The following is a 25,252-nucleotide window of genomic DNA, read 5'->3' on the forward strand; positions in this document are numbered from 1 at the left end:
CCTGCTTGTCACAGCTGCCACCCCCCACCCCCAAGTCTGTGTTCTACTTCCTAGTTAAGTGATTCCTGAACAAATAATTTTTAATGATTTAGATCTTCCTGATACTAATTCTTTCTCCCAATTTTCTGTTGTCAATCTCTAACTCATTAAAAAGCAAAATCATCACCTAGTAGCCATCAGAGTATATAACCACTCTTCTGAATTTTACCTAAAGTTTGTCTGGTCCCAAATCTCTCACCTTCCTGTAGAAGCATTTTTTGTCCAACGATACCCCCACATATACATCCATTTAACCGACCCCAGAATCTATTCATATATTCTCTTCTGACTTTCTTCAGTTTACCATTTGATAAAGAAAAGCTTTAATGTGCCCTACTCTGGATTTTCTGAGGAAAAGCTAAATTAAAAAGTGGTTTAAACTTTACCCTCCTTTCAGTTGTCTATTTTTTTAAAGATTTATTTATGCATACAAGAGCTGGAGTACAGGCCAGAGGTGTCCAAGGTGAAAGGATTCACCAGAGACAGAGCAGGGAACAGAACAGGCAGACTGGTTAAGTGATTAATACACTGCTGAGGGGAGCAGCAGGCGAGTCAGGAGAGGTCTGCTGTACCGTGTGAGTTGCTCCCTGGCCAGCCGGGGATCAAACTCATGCTGCAGTGGCTGCTGATAGCTTCGTAGGTTGTGTCTTCACCCCTTGCACCACCAGAGAGGCCCAATTTAGTTGTCTATTTTTAAATGGTTAGTATTAACCAGAAGTGCTGGGATTTCTAACACTTTACTATTTATCAATCTGTATTTTACTTTTGCTTCAGTCTCCTAATATCTAAAATGAAAAACAACAACAAATCAACAAAGACTATCCAAACATCTGACTTTTCCTTTTGCCCTTTTCAGTGACTGTTGTCAGCTATTTAATAGTAATGCTGTGGACACCATTTATTGGTCCTGGAAACCTTGAGGTGATTTGTAGCTGATACCAATTTAATTCTCATAATATTTCTGTAGGAAAGGTTACTATTTTCACTAATAAGTACATGAACAGGAGCAGAGCTCAGTGAGATTCTTCAGCTTATGGAAGATACCATGAGAGAGTGTTAGCGATAAGGCCTGTGCCCACATGACCTGACACAAGACATCTGTTCTTTCTACTTTACAGAGTACACCAAAGTTAATGAAAAACAACCAGTGATGTTTGTCAATTATACAAAAAATACATCCTTTTTGAGTTTTAGGCAAGTCCTAGAACTGCTTCTTGTTTACCTCATTAACTCCCAAACTGGCATTTTATGAATAAATTATTGAATATGCAAGTTTTATTTGATTGTATTCCCTCCCCAACAAATCCTTAGGTCAAAATGACCTATTTCTTAAAATCTTTTGACTTCAAATGCAGGTTCTTTCCAGCTGAAATACCAGGGCTAATTTCTCTATCTTAAAAGGAAACATGGCATTCTGGCCTTTGTCAGTTACAACATTAACATTGCCTCAACTTACTGGAACTTTCGCCTAAAATGTTAAGAAAAATTGTCTGTGACGAGCAAAGAATGTTGAGAATGACATTCATTAGAATACAATTGACATTTTTGCTGAAAATAAAACTTTCGAAAACATATCTCAGCAATTTTCTGATAAGAAGATGTAGAAAGGCTCGAAGGGTTTTTATTGTTAGTTTAAAATAAGGGGAATCGTGACATTTGTGACTGCTTAGGAAGTCATGATCTAGACTGCCACATCAAATTAGCATTTTAACAGGATTAACAGGTCCTTTAGGCTCTTAGAACTGGAAGGGGTCACTTATTGAGCAGAAATAAAGCTTCATTAGTATAACTTCTCCCAACACCCTTAAGACAGTCCATTTTCTACCACAGTTACACTATATGATTTCTCTTGCATTATCCAAGAAATCGAGTTTTAAAGGGTGTGATCATAGTGCCTTTGCACAGCGTGGGCTAGATTGAAGTGAAAAATACAAAATAGCACTCTGTTCATCTAAGATGCTTTACCTCACTTCATTTGCATGTCATAAATACTGTTTCATGAAAGGTGGTTTTAGAACTGGCTGCCTCACTTCCTCAGATTTTACATCTTTTATAGTAGCCAGCCCCATGCATACACATTAACCTGTCTTAAGAATCAGCTTAAAATATCTCTCCTCATTTTAGCTAGTATAACATGGATCAGAAGAGAGGCATTTAAAGCATTGACTTAATATTGAAATTTTGCTAGAGTGCTTTCCACGTCGGTAATTGCAACCTCTCCCTGAAGTATATGGTATTATATTGATCCTGGATTCATCCCTCACAGCTAGTCAACCGCTTGACTCTATTGACAATGACGGGGGGATGTACGGCAGTAGGAAGCATTAGAGTACTTATGGCTTCTCTCTGGTTTCACACTTCATGTTTTCTAATTTGATATGGTGAGTGACTGCTGAAAGGGGACAATAAGAGAGAGCAGGTAAAGGGCCGTATCTGCAGAGGGCTTCTGATGAAATACATAGATGTTTTGTAATATGTGATTATCGCCTTAGCTATATATTAAACCTTTCACATTATTTAATCATAACCAGAGCTCTACTTCTACTGGTTAATTATACTCCCTTTTGGAGAGCAAAGATTATAGTGAAAAAATACTGGAAGTATCCTAAATATGATGCCTTTTCTCAGTTCTTTTCACTGTCTCGTTCCTGCCCTCTCTTCCTCTCAGTGGATGCATTGGAGAAACCCCAGGCCTTTCCTGAATGGCATGCCTTTCAGTTGATCTAATCACTCTGCAAGACTCTCATCCAGCATTTGTGTGTAAACCGCTGGCCAAGGCCTCTTTCATCAAAATTCTCTGAGTTGAACAGGTCAACTTCAGACCTGTTTTCTACCTTTGAGCATGATAGACAATGGGAGTCAATATGAATATTGTCAATAAGTTATTTTATTTTGTTGAATTTATTCATTCAGCAAATCTCTCTGTGTGTGTGTGTGTGTGTGTGTGTGTGCGTGTGCGTGTGTGTGTGGTGTCAGTGAATGACTATCAGGGCGGCAAATAGAAGGACAGATTTTCCATCCTCAAGGTACTTACTACTGAATAATATTATAGGGATATTTGTACAGGGATAATAAAAGTGTAAAACGATGGATGTTAGAAAAAGGAGTTGAAAAGATACAGCATTTTACCTGAGGATTGAGGAAACAATCCCGGGAAAACTTTTATTTCATGGACTGGAACCAATTCTCATTAATTTACTCCAAATACATCTGTTGGTGTTAAATTTCCAAGTTGATGAGCTCAAGTTGATGTATCAAAAGTACAACTTAGGGAATCAGAGATTGGGAATTGACTTTTATACAGGAAATATTTCAATATTAAAAAATAATATAAAAAAAAAAAAACTAAGAGTAATTGGGCCTCCCTGGTGGTGCAAGGAGCGAAGTCTCAGCACTATGAAGTTATAATCAGCCACTACAGCACGAGTTTGTTCCCTGGCCAGGAGCTGACCCACATGGCGCAGCAGACCTCTCCTGTCTCGCCCGCTGCTCCCCTCAGCAGTGTCTTTCAGTAGATCTGCCAGTTCTGTTCCCCACCCTGTCTCTGGTGAATCCTCTCACGCCACCCCCATATCTCTGATCTACACCCCAGCTCTTGTATGCATAAATAAATAAATATTTAAAAAAACTAAACTAAAAGTGATAATAGCTAAACTTTCTACATTACCTGATTGTGATTCTTCAGCCATAGCAAACAGGAACTCAAATATTCTCCTTAATCATAATAGCCTAACTATTACATTTCATCACTAATTTTAAGGTTCACTAAAATTCATGGCTAGTTTCTCTCAGAAAACAAGGGGCTAAAAATAAATGCCAAGACTATAATAAATATTTTTGACATTATACATCACCCAGATGGAGAACAGTAAGCAAATCCATTCAACAGTTTAACAAATTTGGTTGTCCAGGGATATTTTCCATATGATTTATCCTGGAAGCCCATGGAGAAGCAGTCTATTAAGATTTTATTTCCCACAAGTATCCTATTAAAGTCCCCTGCTGCTAGAATCAGGTAACTAAGGACTAGACCCCAAATTCTCCCAGGAAATGACACTTTTGTTCTTTCGTACTCTGTGGCTGTTTCTTTCCCTCTTGTTTCCCCCTCCCTCCGTCCTTTTTTCTCCTCCCTTCTCCCCCTACCTCAGAACTAGTGTTCAGAGTTCAAGCACTGGTTAGGTCCAAAATTGATGAGTCCACCTTACCCTACCTTGTAACTCCTCCATTTAAATTGCAATTGGTTTTGGAAATAGGTGGACTTGAACACAAGATCAGATTTTGTCTCTTAATAATGAAAAGAATTAAAGGGTTTCTACAGCCTCTTAACATCCATGAGATTTTGTTTCTTAATCTGAAAAATGAGAGGCAATGTTTGCTTTTTTACTGAATTTAAATAATAGCAAAATTGACTTGCTTATGTCTGGCCCATAGGAGGCTCTCAACTCATTTTCTAACCTTTTGCTTTTGTTTGCAAGAATTACTACTTTATTTCATAAGGAAGGAGAGCTGTCACATCCCCTTTCATCCTGTTGGAAGCTGGATTGTTTTCCATTGTTCTTAAGGTTTATGGGTAGAAGATTAATATTACAATTACCTACCCTATCCCAATTCACAATTCATTGTTTAGCTGTTAGTTTATTCTGAATTATTTTACTATTCTTCATCTTCTGTTGGAACTATTAAGTGATTTGGATATGAAGAGTAAATACTAATCATTTCCTTGGGATTTAGTTTTCATAAACATTTGTAATGAATATCATCTCATACACATTCAGCTGCAAAATTTTATGGCTCCAGTTTAAAACGTTGTAAGCTGTTTGAAGTGTGATTCTTGATATATTTCTAATACTTTGCTGTGTATCTTCTGTGGTGGCTAAAAAGTTACATTATGGTCATGATTCAAAAATCAACCAAGGAGTTTAAGGTTATTTGAGGAGCTGGGTACAAATAAGAAAGTAAGCAGCAGAAACGTGGCAGTGATTAAATTGATGCACATGATCGCATGCTAAAGGAGTGCTTTTCAGTGAGAAGAGGTCTTGAGAAAAGGCTTCAGTGATAAGGTGAGACTTGAGCTGTGCTGCAAAGAACATGTTATATTTGAAGTAAGAAAAGAAAGAACAGAGGTATTTTAAGTATGTAAATGATGGGACCAAAGATATAGAATGAAAATACCATGGTGGTGCTCAGAGAAGTGTTAATGAATCAGTTTGGAGAGCAGTATTTTCCCAAACTGTGTCTCAGAAAGAACTATGTTCCCATGAAGTGCTTGATGGGAAAAAAAAAAAAAAAAAAAGCCTAAGTTAGAGAAATGCTCACTTAAAAGCAAACATAGTTACCATGGAAATGTTTAGCAGCCTTAATACACAGGGACTCCTTTCTTGCCTCTGTTATTTTGGAAACCTCGCTTTGAGGAGGACTTACTGACCTCTCTTGGCTAGCATGGGATTTGCTGGTAAAGAAAAGAATGCATGTTGAGATTAGGAAGGGAATTTGGAGACATATTATGGACTGTGTGCTGTGTGCTAGACTAAGGAGCCAGAAGTTAACCTGGACAAGTGGTCAGTGTGCGTCTTGAGAGCATGGGCTCGGTGGGCCAGCAGGTTGTGTTCCTCCAAGCTGAACTCACATTCTGCCTGGTAATCAAGAAAATCACTTAGTAATTCTGTTTCAGAATCTCTTGGGATATCCCTGTAATAACTTTCTTTGCAAAACTCCTGTGAGAATTAGCAGAGTTAATATGTACAGATTGCTTAGATGAGAGCCTATTATAGGGCAAGTAACCTAAAAGCATGGAATAACACTAATGGAAAGCCACTGAACATTGGAGCAAAGGATCAGCATGCTAACGGAAGTACTTTTGCAATGTTAATCTTTTATCAGAAGAAATCTTCAGCTAAAACCCAAAGAAAGGGTGGGATTTCATATTGTGAAAATGCTATTCAGAGCATCATAATAAATGAAAATACTACATCACAGGCCTGGACATCAAATCTCTGTGGAAAATGTTGGAGTATGACTACTTTAAAAAGAGAACATTGGATTCGATTAAATGGAACCTTGCAGATATTTCCCTCAAATAGCCTTGTGTGTGTTGTGTACATGTGATTGTGTGTATTCCATGTAATTTTTAAGGATGTAGAATTTTTTTCAGAGAGAGTGTCTCTACTGCTTCACTTTGAGGCTTATTTTTGGATCTTCATCCTGTCATTTCTCTGGCATTTGTAATACCTTTTGATTTAATTGGAAATTGGAACTGACTTTTTAATGAAAGAAGTTTTCCAATAAGAGTATATTTTTGAAAAAGTTAATTTTTTTTTAATCCTTGGCATGTGAGTGTTATTTTTTCTAGTTTGTGGCACCACTTGGAATATATTAAAAGAGGCTGAAGTTTAGCAAATATAATAAGATTTTAGTTTAGGAGACTACAACCATTAATGGCACCTAGGAAATTAATCATTTTTATTGTACTAAAGAAAAAAAGATTAACAGTATTTTCAGGCATATTTTAATAAGAGGAATATGAACCAAAGATGTGTTTTGAAATAATAGACTAAAATGTTGAAAAATTTAAAAAATAGAATTCAAAATTATTAGTGTTACACACAGTAATAAGTAGTATATTTAAGTCAGATTATAAAAAAAATCCAGTTTTTCATAGACTTGAAATATTAGTTGAAATGGAATTTTATTTGAAATATACTATAGTTGTCACCCATTTTCCAAAAAAGTAATGGAATTGACACTATGTAGAATATTCTACTATGTAGAATAGTACATAGTAAATAGTGATGGATACTATTTCGTGGCTTACATTCATACTGTCATTTAAAATACACATATATGAATATAATTGCAATGTTTCACTAATAGAGTTCTAAAGCAAGTGTTGCAGAATTAAATTCATTGTAAATGTGCTATCAATTCTATATTTCACACTAGCAAGCTTGATATTTTAGGTAATTAAAACCGTTATGCTGTTTCCTGAACAAACTACTATGGATCGTTCTGAACTGTCCTTAAGTTTCAGGTAGAACTAAATCACTAGCTTTAAGACTTTCAAGATGAACTTCCTTCTGCTGCCAGTTTGATCAGATGATTGTTGTCACTTAAATTCGTGCAAAGTGGAATAAAATTGAAGAAACCTAGTCATTCCTTTAATGAGCAATATGTACTTTCATTAAACCACTTTACCTTCAATGGCCACAGAATTAAAAAAAAAAAAAAAACACAACCTTGAGTGAACAAATACTACTGATGACACCTAATCACTCCCTACACTTAGCAATATTTATAATAAAACAGTGAAAAAATAAAATAATAGATTTTTTTGTACATAACCCTTTCTAGCAAAAGGATTGGAAGACAGTACTTTTAATTTGCCCTATTGTCCCTCTGTAAAGTACAAACTGCTTTCTCTCTTTATCTTAAAATTCATCTCCAGGATAATTCCAATTCTTTGGTGGTGGATCTCAAATGTTTGAATGATTTGATATGCTTTATTATTTTTGAACTGTGTATAATGTAGCAGCAACCTGGAATGATATTTCTGGTTTTTAATCACAGAAACAAACAAGGTGACTAAAGAAATTAGTACATATCATGTCTGACACCAAATGCTGCACTGGGCTGCTGAAGACAGGAAACAACAGAGCCAGTTTGGATATCATTTACTTGATACCCCAAATTTAAAGCACTCATGAAATAATTAAATAATTAAAACTAAAGGAACTAATTTCGCACATGATCTCAGCTGGAACAGAGTAGGCATTAAGTGAGAAGACAGTGGAGAGTCCAAGATACTTAGATGTTTTTGCTGTTTGCCTAAGATAATAGCCCTTTTCAACAGATGATGTTCTTCACTTTGAAGCTCCTTCGACTTCTTTTTTTGGGAGATACATTCTAGGCAAATGACCTAACTCTCCGAGATGTGTACAACTCAACAAATAATTTAGACATGCTCCTTTTTAATGCCCTTTTGTTTTCTCTAAATATCAAGTTGCATTAGATAGATCTCCAATGTTATTAATGAAGAGTTTGCTGGACATGCACCTTAGCAAATTTGAATTAATAAATTTTCTGCTAGGCAGTGACCTCGAGTTTAGCATTCATGCAGACAAGGCATATTTGTTACACCTGGATTCTTCTGCCCTTGTGTTTAGAAAAATTACCTCATTAACACTTCATTGGAAAACTAAAACAGTTATAAACTAGGAAACAAACTCAAAATCTTTCAAATGCATTAAATAATTGCATTTCTCTAGAATATTCACTTTGAATAATTATCAGATAAATACATGCACAGATTTTTTAAATCTCTAAGTGAGAATAAAAACAAAAATAGAAGACTGCATTTTTGTGTAGCTTCCTTTGAGAATAAATTAGGCACCTATATGCATTATAATCAGAAAATCAACTTTCAACCAATTTCAACTAAACATTTCTATATAGAATCATATTTTTAACTAAAAAAATTTGACTTAATACATTTACCTAATAGGTGACTCTCTCTTTTAGGACTCTTAATACCACTACAGTTTCTTCTAAGATTAAATGAAACTGCGTTTGATTTTCCTCAGCTGAATGGTCAAGAGAGCCTTTTCCTGCTAGTCAACTTGACAAGCTTTTTAGGAGAACATCAGTCATCATAGGCATTTCCCAGACTTGCTCTGTAAATATGTATGCCATGCAAGAGTGGGGAAGGATTTTAAACTTATTATCTGGTTCACTATCATTTGTCAATTTCCTATGGAATCAGTTCACTTCAATGGCAGTCTGCTGGGCTGATTATGTGGGCTGCAACTGCCCCATCAGGGAAGAGCAATCTTGAAAAATTGCCCCCGTGACTTGCTGTGCCCAAGCCTTTGCTCTCTATGTTCAGACTTACAGGCCGAGGTGGCATGTCTATTTTGCTGTTTAGTTACTTCTCGTTGCATAGCATGATGTTGAGCGTGCTACCTTAGACCATGACTATCTGGGTCCAAATCCCTTTACCCTTCTTCTGGTTGGCCTTTGCAAGTCACATAACTTCCCTGGGGTTCAGTTGCATTATATGTAAGATAAAATAGATTCAGACAGCGTGTCGAATAATTCTCCAAACTGGTGAGCCCTCAATGCCAGGTCATTATTACCATCACAATTCACTGGCTCACTTTTGGGCACATGGCAGTAAACAATGATCTTCCTTTCAGTGAAAATGTTGCCCTCAGGACCTCCCAGGTGGTGCAAGGGGTAAAGACGCAGCCACTCCAGCATGAGTTCGATCCCCAGCCAGGGAGGTGATCCACATGACACAGCAGACCTCTCCTGCCTCACCTGCTGCTCCCCTCAACCGTGTTTCAGTCAGTCTGCCTGTTCTGCTCCCTATTCTGTCTCTGGTGAATCCTCTCCCCCCCACATCTCTGGCCTGCACCCCAGCTCTTACATGCATAAATAAATCTTTAAAAAGAAGAAAATGGTGCCCTAAGACATCCTTTCCTTGTTAAGTACAACACCATGACATAAGGTCATGGTGACTGAGGTTTCAGGAAAGCTTGATAATACCCATCTCCCCAACAGAGGTTCCAGTTTGAGAAATAAAACACAAGTGTGGCAGATCAAGGCCCAACATGCATTAACTTCTGAGGAAAACTTGACCCTGGTAGAGCGCAGAAATCTTCTTCCCTGAAGGAAGAGTGCTCAGGAGGAGGAGGAGAGTAACACACACAGTTCATGCTTCAAAAATTACCGTTCTGACCAGTGTCCTACCTCCACTAGGATGGAACAGAGGAGGCCAAGGAATGTCAGAAATATACTGATAATCTTCATGCCTGAATGTGGAAGGAAACTTTGATCTGGAGTTGACCCTGGAGGATGGGTCAGAACTACCCAGTCTTCCATCATAAACCCTTTTCCCACTAGGATGTTCCCCAAAAGGCATGTGTTCATTATGCAGATGCCAACCAAGGCTTTAGCCCACGAGTCATAATCATAGAAAAGCCCTAGGTTTCACAAGTCTACCAGAAATACGTGCTTTTTACAAATCCTAATCAAGATGACTGACTTTGGAGCCTTTTACAAATATTTTTTTCCTGTCAATTTGAAATGCCCTTTTCACTTTTATTAATTTATTGGGTGAAAAAAATGATGGGTATCTAATATTATTTTGCTTTTCTTCAATCTCTTCAGGGGGCTTCAGGCTCTGTCTCTTCACCTTAAATACTCTGAAGAACACCTGTCTATTTTTTTTTATTTTTTAACTTTTTTAAATTTTATTTTTATATTCCCCATACAATTGCAACCCCCTGATTATTTTGACCCCAATCCCTCCTTTCCCCGCTCCCCACCCACCTTAGTGTGTCTCTGGTTCATAGTTGTTTATTGATTTTGATTTTTTCTTTCTTATAGTTATTCTTTTTCCTGGTCCCTTATTTAGGTTTTCCAGATTCCTGCTACGAGTGAGACCATCCGGTATTTTTTTCTTTTTCTTTCTGGCTTATTTCGCTGAGCATGATCCCTTCCAGCGCCATCCATGTTGCTGCAAATTGCATGAGTTTATCTTTTTTGATTGCTGAGTAATATTCCACTGTATGTGTACCACATCTTCTTGATCCAGTCATCTATTTTTGGGCGTTTGGGTTGTTTCCAAAGCTTAGCTATTGTAAACAGTGCTGCTATAAACACAGGGGTGCAGGTACTTTTTGGAATTGATGTTTCTGTGTCCTTTGGGTAGATACCTAGAAGTGGAATTGCTGGATCATATGGAAGCTCCATCGTTAGTAGGTTGAGGAATCTCCACACAGCTCTCCATAGTGGTTGGACCAGTTTGCACTCCCACCAGGAGTGCAGGAGAGTTCCTTTCTCTCCACATCCTCGCCAACATTTGTTGTTACTAGTTTTTTGTTTTGTTTTTTGTTTAATATGTGCCATTCTCACTGGTGTGAGATGGTATCTCAACACCTGTCTATTTTTTGTCTTTTTTTAATTAACAGTGGTTTACGACACTGTATATGACTTTGAGTATAAAATAACACCATTCGTATTTATGTTACCACACCCACCACCAAGGCACCCACAGCCCTCCACCCCAGCCCACTGGAACACTTGGTCTTTTCTCCCTCTGAAGGGGAAATAGTGTTTCATCTTCCGTGTGATAGTAACATATATTGGTAGTGAGCTAGCCAGCATGAAAACATATATTGGTAGTGAGCTAGACAGCAAACATCTAGTTTAAGGTGTTAGGTTTCAAATAAAGAAGAAATTGGCCTAGGGGCCTTCTTGGTTGCGCAGGGGTTAAGGTCTGAGCTATCAAGCTATCTGCAGCCACTGCATCATGAACTTGATCCCTGGCCAGGGAGCTGACCCACATGACGCAGCAGACCTCTCCTGCCTCCTTGCTGCTCCCGTCAGCAGTGAATTTCAGTAGATCTGCCTGTTCTGCTCTCCATTCTGTCCCTGGGAATCCTCTCATCCCCACCTCACACCTCTGGCCTACACCCCAGATATTGTATGTATAAATAAATAAAAATAAATCCTTAAAAATAAGGACAATATTGGCCTAGGGTATAATTTCAGTAGTAACCAGTCCCTCCCAAATCAATAGTAAATCAGTGATGTCCTTGAAATGTGGGGTTGTATCTGTTCTTCTAACTTGAATGCTTCTATTTTTTTTTTCCTTATAAATGAAGCGATGTCTATGAAGAAGATGGCTCCCTCTCTGCCCACCAAGCTCCAATTGATAATATGGATATTCATTTCTTTTGAGCCCTCCTCATTACTCTAGTCATAGGGAATCATTGTCTGCAGTGGTTGTATGATTAAAAAATACCAGAAAACATGAAATTTCTGTGAACAGAGAAGAAATTCTCCAGCAACACTTGAAAGCTTTAGTAGACTATGACAAATCTATAAATGCTATGACCTAAAAGTCAAGTACAGAAATAAGGATTTTGTCTTTAGGTACAAAGATAACCATACCATATACAACAGTATAAAAAATTGAAGTTGCCTTCAGATAAGTTTGAAAGACTAGCTGCAAATATGCATACTTTCACTTGAATCAAATTCTCAGCATACAGACTTTGCCTCTCACTTATGTATGTCTTTTTTTTTTTTTAGAAGCATGTTTTATCTATTTATTTATCTATTTTATTTGTTTGTTTGTTCCTGTCTATACAAGCACTGGGTACAGTCAGAAGCGCGGGAGGGTGAGAGAATCCACCAGAGCCAGAGCGGGGAGCAGAGCAGGCAGAAGGACCGAAGTACACTGCTGAGGGGAGCAGCGGGCGGCAGGAGAGGTCTGCGCGCCATGTGGGACCCTCCTCCGGTGGCCGGGGAGCAGCCGGGGATCGAACCTGAGCCGTGGAGGCTTCAGGCAGCTTCGCAGCCCAGCGCTCAACCGCTGCGCCACCGGGGAGGCCCTCACTTATGTATGTCTTGACCACATGTACCTTTGTTTTTATATAATGAAAATACCAGGATTTTGAATACTTAAATACAATATCATGTACTTGAACATCAGCTACAAGCACATATATAATGTGCATTACACATATCCGTATTTTTTGCCCGTATTATCCCCTCTACCTGCAGTGCTCTTCTCCAGGTATTTTTTGACTCACTTCTTACTAAGATCTGTCCATAAATCTAAGCACAACTTTCTTTTACTATTTACTTAAAATAGTAAATCTCCGCCCTACTCTGTTTTTCTTTCAAGTCTTAGTCATCATTATTTTTATTTTATTATTTTCCTCCTCAAAGTAGAATAAATAGGGTTTTATTTCTCCATTGATGAAAACACATTTCTTGAACTTTTCTAGGAAGCAGTAGATCCTTGATAAGTAATAGTTGAATGAAGGAATTTAAAGTTAAGTCGGCTGAGTCACTTAAATCATGGTGATGTGTTAACAGTGTTTAGCACGTTGCTCAGAGCAAGTTATCTGAGTAAAAACAAACAAAAATGAAATTTCATGTTTGGTTGTATCCAATAAGGCTCCATATTCCTTGTTTATTTTTGTTGCATTATATATTGTTCTGTAAAATTGGCCATCAACTGGTTGAATTGCAGAAATATTTGGAGAGCATATTGAAACATAGTGTTGCATTCTTAAGAGAACAAAAAAATCCCCCAAGGCATATGAAGTTTGTAGATTTTGTACTGACTTCTCAATAGTTCAAATGACTGTGGAGAAAGCTTGACTGCATCTAAGTTAACATATTTAAACTGTTTTGTATTCTGACTTCCAATGCAGACTGGTAACAAGTTAATGATTTGTGTTTCAAACACAGTTGGCAGTTGATTCCCACAACATCTGCAGGGGCTCATTGCCTTGGGGAAGACATAAACTGAAACCATCTTGGTAAATGATTTTAGAGGCTCCCACCATTTTTTGATAGAGTCTTTTGTTGTGGGCTATATAAGTTAGACACACTCACACTCACACACACGTACTGAGAAAGAGTGTAGATCATGTCAGGGAAAAGCAAACTTGCCTTTTACCCCTAGAGCATAACTTCAAATGACATTTTTCATGCTTTCCACCTAATGTGCATATGACAATATAGAATCTGAAATAGTTTGTCTTTAAACAAGTTAAAACATTTCCCATATAGTTGCCCATAGCTAGAATAAAAACTGTATGATATTAAGAAGTATTTTCAACATTTATTTTGCTGAAATAAAACTTCCCTAAAGTTATAGCTACAGAATAGATGTGTACATGGTTAAATCAGACTGGAAACAACAGGAAATGTATTGGTAGCCTATATGGAGAATAATTCTTCAGTGAATTTTTAACACTAGAAAAAGCTCATTCTATATCGTTTTAGATTTCAGAAATCTGAAATTGTCAGCACCAGAGTGACTTAAAACCTTAAAACTATAAACCAGAGATACACTATGGGGGAGTCGGCGGGGGGAGGGATTAGGATCAAAATAAGGGGGGTGGGAATTGTATGGGGAATATAACCAAGATGAAAATGCATACATGGTGCAAACATGAAAAATGATGTAAAAATATATAAAATAAAAATTTAAAATAAAATGGAAAAAAAGTCTGAACATTAAGGAGGGAGTTGAGACAAGAGTTCTAGCCATCAAGGTGAGGAATCCTAGCAAGAGGCTCTGCACTGCTCTAGGGTAAACCTTTCAAAGTAAAATACAGACTTTTAGAAAACAAGGCAGAGATTGTGCACCTGAGTCGAAGGACCTCTTTGAGTTTAGGGAACATACAGAACTAATTAGTGTGGTAGAATATTATATATTAAAAAAATAGCACATGGACGAGTTTTATCACAGACATAAATGACTGAATATGGTTGATGTAAGGCATCAAACAAAAAATAGGGATAACCTCAGGGAATCTTCACTTAGCTTTATTAACTTCAAAGACAACAGTTTTGATCTACAGCCAAACAAGAAGTATACACAGAAATAATCCTACTTTTGGGGGGATATAGATCAAGGTAATTCATAGGAAAGAATTTTGGTATTTGGAGGAGGATCAGGGCAAAGATGACAAGTATTCTTGGCAAACAAGGAACATGAGGAGCCTGCCTCAGGGAACCGAGGGTCATGGTAGTGACTGTAAATTAAAATGTGCAATGTCTTCATGAAAGGGAAATAAATTAGAAATTTTACATTATGCAAGTAACTTAGTCGTAACTGTATGGATGCTTTGGATAAATTGGTGGAATCCTGTAGAAGGATCTCAAGCATATGCATTTTTCCTCATTGAATGTGTTACCTATAGTGGATACCAAGCTGAGTTGGAAGAGTGTGTTGAGTAAGGTATGAGAGAAAAACTCCCATTTTCATTCACTGTGTCTCTCCTCTTCCTAAGTTACCATCCTCATTTGACTCTACTGTGTGATTTTTAGTTTTCCCAAAAGTCCATTAATGTATATATTGTACTTAACCTTCTTCAACCACTTACTCCTGAAGGTGTTCCTAGCTTTTGTTACAAAGTGCATATTTTCATATCTGTTCCATTGACCACGACGTGGACCGACATGGAGCCATTTCTATCCCCCTTCCTTTCCACCCCTCAGCCAGCTCTAAACTTTTTTCAGACCCTGCTAAAACTCCACCTCTTTAGTGCAGCTTCATCATCAGCGAACTCTTATTCTGTCAACGCCAGTTCATGTAGAGGAGACATGCTACTTCCAAGTGGTGCTGTCTAGGATATTGTGTGTGAGTTGTGTGAATGTTGTCTCCGTAACTCGAAGGCACAGTTTTGATGGAAGGGACTGCTTTAGAAATCTCTCGCTTTCCCCATGTGCCTGCTGCATGTCTTAGACATAAAACCAGTCCTAAGCACACACATTCAGCTTATTTTCTTTTTAAAGATTTATTTATTAATGCATATAAGAACTGGGGTACAGGTCAGAGATGTGGCGGGGAGAGAGGATCCACCATAGACAGTGGGGTACAGAACAGGCAAATGACCAAGATACACTGCTGAGGGGAGCAGCAGGTGAGAGGAAAGGAAAGGTCTGCTATGCCATGTTGGTTGTTCCCTGGCCGACCAGGGATTGAACTCATGCTGCAGAGGCTGTGGACTGCTTCGTAGTGTGGTGCTTAACCACTTACACCACCAGGGAGGCCACGTTCAGATTCTTGTATTTTCCACATCACAGTTAGAAGCAAAAGATAAAACACTAAGATAAATAGTTTACAGTCTAGTTTCCCTAGTTTCCCTAGATCGCTTAATATGTTCTATTCTTTTAAATAAGGGAAATACTAGCAGGAAGCTGTTCTGGTTTGGCTTTCGGACCCTCAGGCAGTCATTTAAATTCCGTTCCCTCACCTGTAAAATGAAGAAGTTGACCTCAACTTCTGTGATTCTATCACAGTATTTATGCCTAATTAGAATAAAATGAACCTGTGTCTTGGAATCTCATACTTTCTTCAGTTGTTTATTTACTCAAAAGTGTTCACCAGATATTTTCCTCTCTCCCCATGCCCTGTGCTAGGCACTGGGGATGAAGCAAGTGCTCCCTGCTGTCCTGGAGAGCACGTGCAGTTAGTTCAGAGAGGCCCGAGGCTGACGTGTGTTGGGCATGAGTGTGGTTCCTCCACCAGGGAAACACATGAAAACTGGGGAGAATTGTCTGTTCCAAGGCCCTTCACAGAATTACTAAATCAGAAGTCCTGGGAGTCAATGGATTCCAAGAGTATGAGTTTTTAACAAGTTATTGGTTGCACAGTAGAGTTTAAGAACTGCTGGTGTAATGAATGAGAACACAGCTTTTGATTTTAGACAAACCTCTTATTCTTCCTGGTAATTCCATTTCAGGGAGGATACATCTTTCATCTCTTTTTTTCCTTTTCTGTCTAATAGGGATGAAGAATCTGCGATAATTTTTTCTGATAATAAAATGATATATTAGGCCTCCCTGGTGGCGCAAGGGTTTAAGACACGACCTATGAAGCTATCTGCAGCCACTACAGCATGAGTTCAATCCCCAGCCAGGGAGCTACCCACATGGCACAGCAGACCTCTCCTGCCTCACCCACTGCTCCCCTCAGCAGTGTATTTCAGTAGATCCACCTGTTCTGCTCCCCAATCTGTCATGGTGAATGACAGAGTGAATCCTCTTACCCCTCACACCCCTGACCTGTGCCCAGATCTTGTATGCATAAATACATAAATCTTTAAAAAAATAAAAATAAAATGATATATTGGCCAAGCATGTGATACGATGCCTGGCAAATGGTGAATACAGGTGTTTATATAATTGGTTGATCAATTTAATAGTTTAAATGAAGGAACTGATTTTATAAACCAGTAGGAAATCACTTGCTAATTTTTATTTGAATGGAAGAATAACATGAGATAAACACTAAATTTCAGGAATGAACCTTGATGATTATTAAATTCTTAAAATTTTAACTGGACTATTCATTGACTTTATTGAAACTATATGAATTAATACAGTTGTTGTAAATAGGTTGATCCTTTTTACTTCAAATAATGTAAGCAGCACTATAGACTGCATAGGCACATTTTACTTGCCACCTATGATTGCTCCAAATAATTTTTAAGCAACCTTTTATCAAAGTAAATGTATACAAGTAATTGCAAAGTTTAAATAATTTTCCCAAACAACTCATGTGTAATTGGCATCTCAATCAGAACAGGAAAAGAGCATTATTAGCATCCTAGAAACCCCTCACATCTAACTACTCCTTCCTCTTCCACTTCTCCTACCCCACATGTAATCACTTATCCTAATTTCTAACGCCAGAGATTACTTCTGTCAGCTTTCAAACAGGTAGAAATTGAAGCATACAGTTAGTGCTAATTTATGTCTTGCTTTTATTCCCTCAATATTGTGTTTGTGAATGCTTTTGTATATAGCCATAGCTAATTCTTACTGCTCTCGATCTCAGATCACCTTTAATAAATGGAATCATGAATTTAATAACAAATGGAATTTAATTCAGGGATCAGTTCTACAGAAGATCGAAGAGAGGTTTTCGAACACCTGAGAAACTCTAGTGCTCAAATATATTTTCATTTCCATTTTCAGACTTCATTCTTAATGGATATTCTTGCAGAAAGTCTTGTTCAAGCATTGTCCCCCACTCAGCAAGGACAGCCTCTTTGCTATTTCTTGAGTTTATTTTAATTAACAATCAGAAACTAAGAAAACATTCTGTGTGTCTATCCTATAGGTACACTAGAGGCTTAACTAAAATCAAGATCTTTTAGTGACATATGACATACAAATACCTTATCAAAATTAGTAAAACACTGATTTGTTCCCTTATTTAACATCAGCCTTAAAATTCTGAAGCACAATTAGATGTTTGGAACCAGGATGGGGTGAGAGGAAAGGGAAGCCCTTTCCAAGAAATTGCTTCCAGGACCCAGAATTTAAATTTACACTTCTAACACCCACATAGCCATGTGTTCCTTCTCTCTTTGTGTTTCATTACAAACCTTATAAATGATCATTACTGAAAAAGACATCTTGAGGCAAATTGCACAGAACATTTGAATACACTTGCCTCCTGTAGAAACGTCCTAAGATTCAAATTTTAGTAACAGCATTTAACTTTTTGTGATATCTGTAAGGTAAATTTGGATTCTAGGAGAAGTTCCTTTATGTTAACATTACTAGATAATGTTATGCCATAGCAATTTAGATTTAATCAGATGCATTCACTTCACTTCAGAGCCAAATGTTTTTTGTCTGGCTTTTTCTGTTGTCATATCAAATGTTAGCTGATGTTCTAGTTTTCTCACAGTTGCAGGGAGAGAAATGTATACAAATCAGCATTATGGATGAGAATGATACATACTCACAATTACACATACTCACTTCAATATGTATAATTGATGCATATTCTAAATGAGGTTATAATGTACCATAAAAATAGCATTTGTTATTTAAAGTATCCAGTCACCTGAAGGAAAAATACATTTTCTACCTTAAATTAAATATAGGAAGAGTCATAGTTTATTCAGACATATTCAGTATGGTTTAAGTATTTATAATTTTGCATTCTACATCCCCACAGATTTAGAAAATAATTTTTCTACATATGTATTATTGCACAAAATACTCATTAATTCCTTTGCACATTTAAATTTTTGAGACTAAACAGCAAGTATATGTCTTTCAAATCAGTAAGGAATTCAAAACCCCTAGTTGACAAAAGTGAAAAAAACAACAAATATATGAAACAACTATGTGTTTGTTTGCTAAGTGATCTGATGTAAATAATACACATCTATGCCTTGGCATGAAACAAGTATGTTTATCACATTTATCTGTGCCCTGAGTTGAAAATTACTATATTTGTGGTCTAGTGGAACACTTTAATGGAGCACTGTGGTCACATTAAATTTTCTCAATCATAACGAAGCTGAAACTATTGAATTTTAGTATGATGGCAGTTCTAGATATACTTTTGATAAGCACTTAACACTCCGCTGAAATTTGTGTGTGTGTATTTAGAATTTCCCAAACTAGTTATCAGTATACTTCTTTCTTTGTTTTTAAGTTGACTACTTCCTCCCTGTTATACCTACTCCTGTATAAAAGTTTATGTTTTCATTTATTTTAAAAAAATATAGCTATTAATCATTTTTTCTCATCAGTTTTAGCAATGTCTAATAAATGCATAGGTGAATAGATTGAGATTGTTAAATTATCTCTCACCTGAAACATTGTGAATTTATTTCTACTTTTGTGCGTAGGTCAATTTCTCATGGGTTGTTTCCAGCTTTTGCCTATTGTAAATGGTGCTGCAATACACACAGGGGTATGGGTGTTCTTTTGAATCAATGTGTTTGTGTCCTTTGGGTAGATCCCTAGGAGTGGAATTGCCGGATCTTATGGTAGCTCCATGTTTTGCAGACTGAGGAGCCTCCAGACAGCTTTCCACAGTGGTTGGATCAGTTTGCACTCCCTCCAGCAATGTAGGAGAGTTCTTTTTTCACCACATCCTCGCCAACATTTGTTGTTGCTTGTTTTTTAGACATCAGTGTTAAAAAAAAAAAAAATGACAGTACAAAATAAAAAAAATAATGACAATACAGCAAAGCAAAACCAGACAATTATAAACCACAGATATCCTGCAGGGGAGGAGGAGGGAGAGGGATCAGAGGGAGGGAGGCAGGAGCACAGGGGACTGAGGTGATGGTGCACGGGTGCCTTGGGGAAGGAAACTCTATGGGGACTACACCTGAGGGGGTGGGGGGAAGCAAATATTGTTTAAAAATGAACAATGATGTAAAAATAAAAAATAAAATTTTCTCATGGAGTCAAAATCATAAGTTTTGTCAGTGACTGTTCCTTCAATCTGTGAATTTGAAGGATTTCTGAATTTGTGTTGCTTATTTTCTAGTAGATATTTTTTTTTCATTAGTATTTGTTATGTTCTATGATATTCTTGTCTTTGTCTTTGGCTTAGAATAATATCATTAAAAATTGGAAAGTGTAAGGAAAGAATCATAGAGACTAGTTAGGATCAATGGAAGCTCCTAAAAGTCTGTATTCTTGATTATTCAAAGATCACCATCCATACTCGCTTATTCTTGCCACATTGTCATGTCCACAAATACAATTTCAGAGTTCTTTGAACTAGTCCAGTAGGGTTAATATTATTGATTACTAATAGCAAATATTTTTATGATCCAGGCACTTTTCTAGGAATGATCCTCTAGGACACAACGTTCAAAAGTGGCAGAATTCAATTTTAAACCCAACTTTGTCACCAGTCTTTCCTTTTGTTTACAGACTGGAAAGAATTTTCATAAATCATTACATCCTTATTCTAGACTCTGTTACCAAAGAACTTTATTTTATTGTTTATGAGTTTTTGTTTTTTTTTTTTAATAAATAATGTGAGACTCGGGTATAGTGGCCACAGCAGGTCATCGTGAGACAAAAACCTGTGTCTCATCTACCTGCTGTCTTCCAGAAAAATGGAAACTAATGAAACTTTAGAAGTTTCTGGATATATCACTCTAGTAATTGATTTTCTATTATCTTAAAAAAAGCTTGTGGATGGGAATTATAGAAGAGAGCTTTGATTTTAATAGCAGGAAGATCAGACTAGCACAAAATGAAATGTGTGCCTGTCCCATGTGCTGTGCTTAGAAGACAATTTGAAATATTCTGGAAGAGCTTCTTAGAGTCATGACTAATTCTACTAGAAGAGATATGTGGTCTTAGCAGTGTTCAAACACCAAAAACTTTTCTTGTCTCCTGTTAGACATTAAGGTAGAGAAAGCTGAAATTTATGGAAAATTGTAGAAGATGTGCTAAATTTATATATGTCATGTTGCATGGAATCATTGTTTTCAAAATAAAGAATGGAATTAGGATCACTCAGGTGCTGGCTGGTCAAAGCACGGTTTTGTACTAATATCATCCATACCATCTCAAAGTTTGTTAAAATTTAAATTCTCAGGACCCTCCAAGTCCTGCTGAGTTTGAATATGCAGGGCTTAACCATATTCTAAAGTGATTTGCATGTATTTGAAGGCTGAGGAGTACTAGTCAGGAGAACAATACAAAGCAGGTATATTTGTGAAACAGACTATGTGATTTCCCAGGAGCTGCTGCACTAACAGAGGAAAGAATTGTTTAGCTTACATTATAAACTATGTTCATATAATAAAGGCTTTCCAGATGGATGGTCTGCCTTGTTCCTCAGTAGCAGGGGAAAAGAAAACACTCTTGGAAAGTTTATTTGCAGAGTGCCACCATGAAAGAGGGGGGTAGGGGTGGAATCATGAAAGAAAGAAAGCAAAATTCAAAAATCCAAAGCACATGAAGATGGTAGGTTAGCATGGGATAGTGAAACTTTCTGGCAAAGAGGCAAGGGTGGCATCAGAGGCCTCTTAGGGAAGATGCTGAAAGTGATTGCGACTGGATGTTTATTTGGTGAAATGTGGGAAAAACAGGACTGGGAGGAGTTCAGGTGTACAGCAGCTAACCAGGTGGTTTCATGTAATACATTATAAAAGGATTTTGTCAGATTAACATGACAAATTTGCAAAATGCAGACTCCACTCATTGCAATTTTTCAAGTAATAATTATAAGTTACTGCTAAGTGGATAGATTTCGGAGCATTCTTTTTTTTTTTTTTTTCACTAAATAAAGTGTTATCCTCAGGGTCAATGTTATAGGAAATATAGGGAAAACAGTGTGTTTTATTTGCATTTCTTAAACTTTGTTGTTAAACAATATATGACTTTTCCTGTGACTTAATGCTAACTTGAAGTGTGAAAACAATGTGGTGTATTCAGGATTCATGTTATTAGTGTCTCAAGTCATAGGGATAGATTGGTAGTACTTATATCACAAGTTATCATTTTTCTTCCTGCCAAACCACCAATAATAATAGTGAACACTTGCTGGCATCTACGGGGCTGACCACTGGGTCACACATTTGAACTGTGAGTTTAAATGAAAACTCAGCAATCTATGATGCAGATTTGCTGATTAGCACTAATAAAGGACATTGACAGGCTTCCAGCCCATATCTGAGACATGAACTATTATGTTCTTGAACTTGGCATGATGCTACCAGAAGGAAAAGTTTAAAGGAATTTGATGAAAATGCCATAGCAGAAGATAGTCGATGCTAAGGCTCATAGGGTAGTTCCTTGAAATATCATTTACAGTAGCAACTTGTATAAACATTATGGATGTTTGTAAGAAAGCCATGACTTCTTTATTCTAGTGTGAAGTAGCATTAGTATGTTTTATCCTAATTCTTGTCATCTTAGATAAAGAACCCCCCCTTTTTTTTCTTTTTCATCCTATCAAGTATTTATTTTTTAAATATTTGTTTTTATTTATGCATACAAGAACTGGGGTACAGGCCAGAGGTGTGGGGAGTGAGAGGATTAACCAGGGCAGCAGAACAGGTGGATCTACTGAAATCGACTGCTGAGGGGAGCAGCATGCAAGACAGGAGAGGTCTGCTGTTCCATGTGGGTCAGCTCCCTGGCTGGGGATCGAACTGGTGCTGCAGTGGCTGGTGATAACTTCATAGTGCTGATACTTAAACCCCTGCACCACCAGGGAGGCCCCACTGTCAAGTTTTTTTTTTTTTTTTTTTTTTAACCATAGCAAAGAGCAGAGGTTAATCCCAAGGCCTAAAGGCATTATATGAAGGAAGGAGGAAGGCGTTAGAAATCTTTCCAACTTATAGGAGCTTACAAAAGAATGTGTTATATGTCCAAATGGGAAAACTAATCCCATTAAAACTAAACATTTCACCTAAGCTCTGGGACTTTTCATTGTGATGGGTTTTCATTATGCCCCAGCACGCCAACATTTCTTTTGTACTGTGCAAATAGCAGTAGTCTTAAAAATTCATGCGTATAGTGAATGGAGCAGCTACAATAACAGATCATTCACCTGCAAAGTAACTAAAAGTTATGGGTGTTCTATAAGGAGATATATTTAAAATTTCTGTCAAGTCAAATGTCTCAGGTGTTTTGTTCTCCAATTTAATGGCATTTATTTTTGTAGTTCTTTTAAAGGTTCATAAGTGTAGCTATAGCAACATGCAGGGAGATCATTTTGCTTCTGAAAGCACATGTAGCCCTGTAACTAGGTAGAGACGTATTTCTTGAGGTAGGATGCACTGCTCATCCAAAATTAGGAACCAGTGTGGAGTCTCCCTTTCGCTCTCCTTAACTCAGAGTGTAACTGTCATGTTTTCATATATGGGGTTTGTCAAGTTACCATTGTGAAAAGGTCTTCTATATTAGAGTGTCTCTTCCTCTACCTTTTGTACTAAATGAACATGTGCTCATCCCTGTAAATAACCATTATGTAGTCGCTGAACATGCGGAGCTGGGCTGAATTCTAGGTGCTGAGACCCTGGTCTCTGATTATTAGTTATCTGCAATGGAAAACACTTTTTACAACAAAAATTACAAAATAATGCCAGTCCAACTTGTGAATCATTGAAAAAGATAAAAACAAAGTGAGACAGGTTATGGATTGTATAGAATCAAGAAAGAGGGGTAAGTGAAACCCCACCACCAGGGAGATCAATTCCCAGGGTTTCCGCAGAAACGACTTAGCTTCTTAGAATCAGAGATGGTGATTTGAGAAGCTGGCGATCTGGGCATGAAACAGGTGTCAGCCATTCAGAGACTTTTCTCCAAATTTATAGTTGGGTTTGGTAGCATAGTTTGAAAATAATGTTCACTGGCGAGATAAAATTTTAGGAGATGTTTGCATTAGCTATTGCTAATTGGATATGAACTTTTATTTTTCCTGTGTTACTAAGATTTTGTGTTTGGACAAGATAAATCTCTAGAATACCTTTCATTTAAGATGTTCTTGCTGAACAGTCTCATCTAATTCTTCTTATTCTAAGTTCAGTGAATATTTTCATTTAAAATGTCAACAATAATTATCTATATAGCTGTGATTTATATGAAGAGCTTGGGAAATAAATGATAAAGATAATGTATAAAATATAAAAAGCAGATCTAAATTGAAGCTGCTTATTTTTTTATTACCTAGCTTTTTCCTCATTTAGCCTAATAACTCCCTTTTTATAAACTCAACAGCAAGCTCGTTCTGCTCAAAAAATTTCAAGTATAGCCATGCATGATAGGAAATAGGACTCATAAACCTACCTATCATACTCAGATAATAACTAATAATCAACTCATTACTTCTAAAAATAATTTCAACATGTTTAACTTTATACAATCTGATGAAAAACTACTACTTCATACTTCAATTGAAGTTAGCTGTGTTGACATATTAACAATATCCTTAAAAGTCTTACTAAACTTTATGTTCACTGATAATTCTAGTATAATTCATGAGTACTCATTGTGGACAGTTAAACATTAAAGGTGCTGAAACACATTTATACACTTTTGTGTATGCCTTGTTAATAGCATATTCATCTTTTTGTAAAGGACTTTAATCATCATTTTGAGTACTTTTATATTTACAAAAAATTGAGAAGAAGATAACAGATTTCCCACCTACTCTCTACCCCATACAGGCACAGAGTCCCTCTTATCAATACCACTCACCAGAGTGGCACATTGCTAAAGTCCATCTATCCTTATCACTCAAAATCCACAGTTTATATTAGGATTATTCTTGATGTGACATATTCTGTGGGTTTGGACAAATAATTAAGTACATGAACTCGTTATGATTTCATGCAGGTTATTTTTTCACTACCCTTGAGTTTCTCTCTCTCCTTTCTTTTCATCCCTTCCTGCCCTAGCCTCTGAAACCATTGATTTTTAAATTTGTGTCCATCATTTTGCTTTTTCCAGAATGTCATAAATTTGCAATTATGTAGATTGAAGCCTTTTTAGATTGGTTCCTTTTCATTAAGAAACTTCATTTTTTCCCCAACTCATTTTAATGACTTGATACCTGAATTCTAACTCTGAATAATACTCCATTTTATGAATGCACCAAAATGCATTCCTCCTTTCACCTACTGAGGAGATTTGTCAATTATGAATAATAGTGCTAGAAACACCATATGCCAGTTTTTGTGTGGACATAAGTTTTCATCTCCTTTGGGTAAATAGCAAAGAACCTGATTGCTGGATCGTATGTTAATGGTATGTTTAGTTTAAAAAAAATGTCAAACTGTCACCGGAGTGACTGTAGCATTTTATATTTTCACTAGCAGTGTCTGATGGTTCCTGTTTTTCACATCCTCACCTGCACTGGGTGGTGTCACTGTTCTAGATGGCCATTCTTATAAAGGTA

General features: G+C 37.0%; 1 protein-coding gene across 1 annotated transcript in view; it reads left to right on the forward strand.

Moving 5' to 3' along the window:
• The window catches only part of TENM3 (teneurin transmembrane protein 3), a 2,290,771-nt gene that overhangs the window by 252,218 nt on the left and 2,013,301 nt on the right, over window positions 1-25,252 (forward strand). Inside the window, exon 3 of the mRNA XM_054701057.1 lies at window positions 25,173-25,249. The gene's annotated coding sequence lies outside the window, so the exon portion shown is untranslated. The remainder of the gene's footprint in view (window positions 1-25,172; window positions 25,250-25,252) is intronic.

This window comes from Talpa occidentalis, unplaced genomic scaffold, assembly GCF_014898055.3.
Source record: "Talpa occidentalis isolate TD23 unplaced genomic scaffold, MPIMG_talOcc4v2.1 talOcc4.4, whole genome shotgun sequence".
Taxonomy (NCBI): Eukaryota; Metazoa; Chordata; class Mammalia; order Eulipotyphla; family Talpidae; genus Talpa; species Talpa occidentalis.